Genomic DNA, 8,187 nt, shown 5'->3' with positions numbered 1-8,187 from the left:
TCCTTTCAGAGATCCTGGACCTACTCAAAGTTGCTTTGTCTATGCACATTTCTGAATTCTTCGCCAGTATCAAAACTAACGCTGTTGATGTGCTAACAAGCAAGCTCAGCTTCTGAGAATGGCAGTGGGCAGCAGGTCATGTAAATCCTTTTTCCAGTTATCCTGCTCATATGGAGCAATCCCCCCAATCCTAGACGCTGAATCTTTGGAACAGGATGTAGCGTGTCCTCACTAAGACTAAGAAAGTAGAGCACATCACCCCAGTTCTAAAGTCCTTCCACTGGCTCCCTGTATCTCAGAGAATATACTTTAAAATACTTCTGTTAGTCTGTAAATCCCTGAATGGCTTAGCAGCTAATTACACCACAGACTTGTTATGAATGTATCAACCCTCTAGACCACTAAGGTCTTCTGGCTCCAGCCTACTCTGCATACCTAGAACCAGAACCAAACACGGAGAAGCAGCATTTAGTTCCTATGCTCCACTTATCTGGAACAAACTTCCAGAAAACTATAAAAGTGCGGAAAGTTCCGTTAAATCAAGATTAAAAACACATTTGTGTAGTATTGCCTTCGACTGTTCTAATTGAACTGTATTACTGAAACATCATTAGTTCACTTTGTAGTCCAACTGTTTTTACTTGTTTGCTTTTAATTTCTATTCTCACATGTTCTATTTTGTTTCTGCACTTTACTCCTGCTTGCTTTTATTCTGTTTTATTTTCCTATGTTTTATTCATGTAAAGCACTTTGCATTGTCTCTGTACTGAAGTGTGCTATATAAATAAATTTGCCTTGCCTTGCCTTGGTACAGTCCATTGCTTATACCTTTAGTACATCTGACTAACCCCAGGGGGGCTTTGTTCCCCACTCGGTTTTTCTTTGAACAGGTGGGAAAACTCCAGTGTCCACTGATGCTGATTGTTGGCGAGGATGACCAGAACTGGTGCGCCTATGAATCTGCAATGGATGTCAGTTTCCAAACGTTAAAGCTCCTTATCTGAATGCAGTGAAGTATTTATACCTCATGAACTTTGTCATATTTTATGACATAACAACCGAAGACCTCACAGTATACTTTGTAATGGCCTTCGAAAGATAGCTGATAATTTACCTTGACTTTTAGAGCAGTTTCAGAACAGAACTTTTATAACAGTAAGGAGGAAATTGATCCAAATTTGTTAAATTAATACTCATTGACCTTTACATTTGATACAAATCTTCACAAATGAAAATATGAAAAGTTGGATTTAAAGTAAATTTGTAAGCAAACAACAAAGGGCAATTAATTTTCTTAGCATTATTTAAACACAAGGTAATTCCATCTGCTTTATAGGAAAACAAATGAACAGAGCTTTAGAAGTCATATTAATAATTGAAATTGCTTTTAAAGAAACAAAGTGCATATTTAAACCAAATAAAACCCTAAGACTTTAGAAACTAACTGATAAGCAATCTTTGGCATTTATTTGTTAGGTGTAGTCAAAGGTAGTGTTTTGATTCCTTATCATTTATGAGCATGTGATCATAGAAGACTGCTATGTTTTTGCTGTCACACACAAGAACTATTTCCAGCTTCCTCAAAGACCTTAGATAAAATCCGACAATAAAAACAGTTAACATTAAATAAGTATACTGTTTCAGCAGCATAGCATTCTTTCACAGTAACCGGGTATTACCATAGTGCACTAATCAGACATTAGCTGGTAATGTGTGTGTTCTTGTACTTGCAACTGAGCAAGAAAATTTTTTGCTCATTTTACTAGTAAAGTGAGGACTTTTTCTTGGTCCTCACTTTTTTCTGGGCTAGCGGTTAGTTGTAGCACTATGGTGTCAGTTAGGTTTATGATGGGTTTAGGTGTATGCTAGTATGGGTTAGGGTGTTGCCATAGAAAGGCTTGAAATCATCTGTTCTTGAGCCATGTAGTATGTGTTTTTAAAGTGTGGTATATCCTCTCAGATGACAGGGTTACAAACTGTGGATGCCTGGGGTGAGTTATATCAGCGCTGATAGCCCTCATGCTCTGCTGCAGCCGGTCAGCATACAGTGGTGTGTGGCGTTGTTACCCTTTGCGTGGTCCCTCCTGTTTTTCCTGTGTAGCGTTCCCATACTCTGCTGTACTGCAGTGACAGAGAATCGAACTCTCTATACTGTAGTGCTTCGATCAAAGTTACTGACGAGCTGAAATGGCAGTTTGAGCCTGTGAGGAAAAAGAGTTGTTTTTGTCTGCTGAGCATACTCCTCAGGGCTAGAGGTGTTCACTGACCGTGTTACTATACAAGATACACCTCATGCATGCTATACAAGATACACCTCATGGATCCTTTTGTTAGATTTTCACTGATAGAAACACTTTGGGGGTGTAGCTGGCAAATTTGATGGATTTAAAAAGATTTAGGGGGGGGGGGGGGCAGTTGTACAACATGGTCAAATTTGGAAAAGTTCACGTCAAAGATGCTCTCCAAACCAGTGGATACCCTAACTGGGCTCTTGTTAAATTAGCAAGGAAATCCAAAAGACATGCTGCAAAACAGAACGGAGAGAAGGACAAGCGCAATAACATTGTCACCGCATATGTTGCTGGGGTCTCTGAAAAGCTCAGGAGGGTTTTTTCACAACATCCCAGTACATTTCAAACCCAACAGAATCCTGAGACAGAGGCTGGTCCATCCTAAGGACAAAACCCCCAAACCTAAGATGGTGTATGCAGTTCAGAGCAGTGAGGAATGTTCTGATCTTTATATTGGAGAAACAAAACAACCTCTCCACAGACACATGACTCAGGAGAGCTTCCTCCTCAGGACAAGACTCAGCCGTCCACCTGCACCTTAAGGATAAAAAACACTCTTTTGAGGACTAAAATTTTCACACAGAGAAGACAGATAGTTTGAGAGAGGGGTGAAGGAAGCAATTTATGTAAAGCGAGAAAATACAACTTTGAACAGAGGAGGAGGGCTCAGGTTTCAACTTTCAAAAACTTACAACACAGCGATGGGTTTGATTCCTGCCAAGTTTCACCCCAATTCACCCCTCCATGTATGTGACCACAACATTTCTCCTGTGAACCAGGCAAACTATGAGCCTGACAACTCTCCATTGTAGGGGAGATCAGTTCCAGATAAATCTACATGCAAATCCAAGTTCTAACTAGGCATTTCCGGCAGGTCTATAAAGTTTGGAACTCTACACTATTCCATACATTTTGAATTGAGAAAGCTACCTGGATGGCAAGCGAATCATCTTCAGCTTCAGAACAGAGGTCCGATTGTTTGTTTTTGTTTTGGATTAATGTTCGAAGAGTATAAATACACTTTCAAAGCTCTGTAAAACAGTTCTATGTATAACATTGTTATACATTGTTATAACATAATGATTTGGAAACATCAATTATCACAATTTGCAACTAACTGATGTAAATATATCTAAAAACTATGAAACATAAATTGCCTTGGCATAAAGCATTTTGAACTGCTGCAAATGTTCTGTTTTCCAGATGAAGGAGATGATGGAGCGAGCAGGGAACAGCCATCTACTGACTCTGCTGTCGTACCCAAACGCAGGTCACCTGATCGGACCGCCATATACACCACATGCACGATCGAGTCTTTTTAGAGATGTGAAGTCACGTCAGATGTGTAGGTTTGCCTTCAGGCCTCAACGCTTATTCTCCAACTCTATTCAAAGTGACCCCACCAGTGTACTGATGGCTGCCATTTTTGTTTGCAGTGAAGGCTTTGTGGGGAGGACAGACCCTGGAACACTCTCGGGCTCAGGAGGATGCCTGGAGGAAACTCTTGGTCTTTCTGAGGAAGAATCTGTATGGAGGCATGAAGTCTACTTCTCCGCTTTCTAACCTTTAAATAATGACTAAACATTGTGAAAGTGGAAGCAAAGTTGGTTTTTCTTTGCCAAAGAATGTACGTAAATTGCAATAGAAGAAAAATGGCTGCTTAAGTGAAAATGCTTTTGATTGATTAATGATCTGCTGATTTTTAAATGCACCAATTTTAAAAACGGTGGACCATTTAATCACATACAGTGTATTAACACCCCCAAATGGTAAAAAACAAAACAACTGGACTTGTTTTCCGAAGTTTGAAGACGTTTCGCTTCGTATCCAGGAAGCTTACTCTATTCAAAAAGTCTGGCACTGGACCAGTTTCAGTTCAATCTGCTGGCAAACTATGACTTTTAGGACTTCCCGTTACTAAGGGGTGGACCTGTTTCTGTTGAATTTGCATGTTATCTAAGCCATTACAAGGCATTTGTTGGGCAGTAGTATAAAGCTTGATACTCCACATTACTCCAGACTTTTTGAAAGAAAACCATTGTTAAAAGAAAACCATTAGAAGTCAAGTTTGTTGTTTGCCAGAAGCCATGTTGGGGACACAGCAAGCATGTGGAAGATGGCCATGAGACCAAATTGGACTTTTTGGCCAAAACACTTTGTGTGGTGGAGAACTAACACTGCACGTCACCATGAATCTGACTTAGCTTGAGCTGTTTTGCAAAGGAGAATGGGCAAAAACTTCAGTCACTAGATGTACAAAGCTGGTAGAGACATACCTTAAAACAGGGGTTCTCAAACTTTAGCAGTGGTAACATTAGCAGTGGTAACATTTTTCCAAGTTCCCCTTTAGATTCCTCCTGCTGATAGTATTTTTTAAACAGCCTTTTTGTACTGTTAAATACATTAGGAGTTATGTATGTTTTTAGAAATAGATATAAATACACCCAATATTAGAGATTTGGTAGATATTAGATCCTCATTCTTGATAAAGCCAAACTCGATGTAACTGTTGCCATACTTCCTAATTTTGGCTGATTTGGCTTTTACCTCACTTGATGAAGTGGATCATGTTAAATATTTGTCCATTGTGTTACTTAGCTCGACTGCGACGCAGCCACAGCAGTGCCTCCTCACGCCTGACAACATGCATTTCACGGACCCTCAACAGAGCCCGGTTTGAGGGCTGCTGCCCTAAAAGACCGCAAATGCAGCAAAAGGTGGATCCACAAAGTATTGAGTCAGGGGGGGTTGAATACTTTTGCACAACGCCCTTTTTAGCTTTTTTTATTGATACAAAAAATAAAGACATCGGGTATGATTTTCTTTCTACTTTGCAATCACATACCACTTTATGTTGGTCTTTCACATAAAATTCCAATAAAATATATATATTTGTTTGTGGTTGTAATGTGACGATATGTGGAAAAGTTCAAGGGCTATGTATACTTTTGCAAGCCACTATAGCTTTGTAATAAAAACCATACTGACGTTAGACTTAAGAAAATGGAAAGCATTCAGATTCAAATTTCATATGTAGACTGTGACATGGCATATATGTTTCAGATCAAACTGATTTTATATCAGACATAATGTGAGTAAATATAAAAAAGCAGGTTAGAAATTTGTTTTATTTATTAAAGCTATAGTCAGAAATCCTGTTCAGAAACACTTTTTATTATACTGGGTAAAAATGGTCCTTCCATTCTGAAAGTTGTCAATACATTATACATGCAGGAATAGGAGGTTAAAAAATGTATCTCTGTGGAAGCTACAGACCTGGAAAAACTCTAACCATCACTGCTCTTTGTACCGCAGAGTAGGGATTTGTCAGTTTTATTCCTGCTCTCACTCTTCGTCCCACAAGTTCCGGGTGTATTGCTCCGCTGCTCTCACTGTGTATTTTGAACATGGCTTAGAGTCGCAAGAAGCGAACTACGTACAAGTTTATGAGAAGAAGAGGAAGGCCTCAGTAGAAAGAAATAAGACCAGAGTGGATTTGGGAGATTTTCTTTCACGCGATTTCCCTGAGGAGCGGAAGAGCAGGTAAGATAGTCTTGCACATGCGCAGTTATTCAAAAAAAGACTTGGGGAAACCTCCGGAAAAATCCCCAACCCTAACTTTAAAGTTAAAAGCTGACTCTCCAGGTCCTGCGTGATCACTCCTTCAACTGCCCTGATTACACATCTCACATCTGTATAATGAAGAAATCACTTTAAGACGAACTGTCTAACAACAGGAAATACTCTGAAAGATATAAAGCAACGCACCATTCCCCAGTGTAAAGAAATTCCGGAACAGATGAGGAGCAAAGTCATGATGTCTTTAAAGGCTTCAGGACTCAAAGGAACCAGACTGAGATACGTGATCTACAAACTACAGGCATGTACCATTGGTGAACATTCCTAGGGTTTGCCGGGCCTATCAAAATTACTCAAGGAGCTCATCAACGTGTTCTTCTTGCATCCAGGAAGCAGAAATCATTGTCATTGCAATTGTACATTCCAATGAAATGTGTCTTCTTCATTTAAGCCATTCCTTAGGGAACAGTGGGCAGCTATCACAGTGCCGGGGAGCAATCTGGGGTCTTGCTCAGAGATCAACAGTGACAGTCTGTGAGGATTGAACTGGGTACTTGCAACCTTCTTGGAGTGCAAGCACGCTGGTCTAACCACTAGGCCACCCCCCCCCCCCAAAAACAAATGCCCCATGTCAGGTGCAAGAAGAACACAGAACGTCTACTCAATAAAATTATTTATTTATATAGCAACAATTCACAACACGTCATCTCAAGTCAATTCAGTCAAATCATCCAGTCAGATTGGTCAAAAGGTTTCCTATCTACCAGCAGATTGCATTGAGTCTTTGCAAGCAGCATTCGCTCCACCTGAAAGAGCGTGGACAGGGGACAGTCGTCTGCATTGTCCATGGCTTTGCAGCAATCCCTCATACTGAGCAAGCATGAAGCGACAGTGGAGAGGAAAACCCCCCGTTAACGGGAAGGAAAAACCTCCAGCAGAACCAGGCTCAGTATGAACGGTCATCTGCCTCGACCGACTGGGGGTTACAGAAGACAGAGCAGAGACACAACAAGAGAGACAAAAAAGCACAGAAGCACACATTGATCCAGTAATCTGTTCTACATTAGATGGTAATAGCGGGTGATCTGTCTTCCCTGGATGATGTCACAGCTAAACAGAATGCCAGACCACGTGTACCTACTATGAAGAGAAAATTGACAGAGAACAAAAAGGTAAAAGATGAAATAACAATCAAGCAATGCAAATTGGAGAACAGTAGGAGAACTCAGCTGAGTGAGAGAAATAGACCCTGAAACAACAGAAACAACAGTCTCTAGTTCAGTCTGGGACACAAATGAGCTCAGCTTAAGCTGGTTCATACTGCAGGATCTTAAGCTAGTCGGCCGATTTTCAAAGCCTGAGAGACACCACACGTAACGATAAAAAAATCCTAGATAAAACAGGTTGTAGTGTGTAGTGTCAGGTCAGACGAGAAGCTCAACACACCACACACAAACAGATTTCACTTAAGATCATTCAGATATCAGACGGGAAATCTTGTGAATCCTCTCAAGATCAAACGTGAGGTCAGAGAAAATAAGCATGAACGATGGGGGAACGATGGAATGATGGCAATAGTTTGTTTGTGGACTGATTTTAACAGAGAAAAAAAGTAACATAACAAAAAGAAAAGGTGTTGGTTAAAGAAGCAGAGACAGGGGGAGGGTGGTTCTCTCTGGGAATCCCTGCTGCTTCAATTGTATACTTTAATGTCTCATTGTTGCTTTTATTTCTACTTTTACATGTCCTTCCTAGCACATTGAGTCAAGAATTGTCATATGAAATAAGTTTGCCTTGACGCTATTCCGTATTAAATGGATGATGTCTGTGAGCTTCAAGTACTGAGTCAGGGCAAACCGAAGGAAGAGGAGAGTCAAATGGATATTGATGGACAGACTGAAACAAATACAGAACCAGTTCCACCACCAATTAAGGATATAATCTGAATAAAACACAAGCTTGAGCCACTTGTTTTAAAATTCAGCTGCATTGTTTTTACATACCATCGAGCCAGCAAGATCGTCTTACTGGACTGTTCACATTTTTGTTTTAAATCCAGAGAATAAACCACAGAAAAAAAAACAACCAGCCTCCCAGCATCAGCAAAACATCCCTGCTCAGACTGAGCAGCTTCGGACCCACGGTTGAATCGGACCGAGGATTGATGGTACCTGGAGTAAAAACCCAATGTGGTTCGTTCGGACAGTCTTTTTTTCCTCTGATAAAAAAACCTCTCCATTTAAAAAAAAAATGCCTTCTATATTTACCTGGGATATCTTGGTCTGATATTAAACTGTGTTTGATTATCTGAAGCCTT

General features: G+C 40.3%; 1 long non-coding RNA gene across 1 annotated transcript; it reads left to right on the top strand.

Annotated features, from left to right (window-relative positions):
* The first annotated feature begins 884 nt into the window (after positions 1 to 884).
* On the top strand, positions 885 to 3,580 carry LOC110368378. Its single transcript, XR_004932346.1, has 3 exons — positions 885 to 971; positions 3,166 to 3,260; positions 3,495 to 3,580. It is a non-coding gene; the product is annotated as an uncharacterized LOC110368378 (long non-coding RNA).
* The last annotated feature ends 4,607 nt before the right edge of the window (positions 3,581 to 8,187 follow it).

Source organism: Fundulus heteroclitus, chromosome 2 (assembly GCF_011125445.2).
Source record: "Fundulus heteroclitus isolate FHET01 chromosome 2, MU-UCD_Fhet_4.1, whole genome shotgun sequence".
Lineage (NCBI taxonomy): Eukaryota > Metazoa > Chordata > Actinopteri > Cyprinodontiformes > Fundulidae > Fundulus > Fundulus heteroclitus.
Note: the sequence above shows the minus strand (reverse complement) of the source record. Positions and strands in the feature narration are given on the sequence as shown.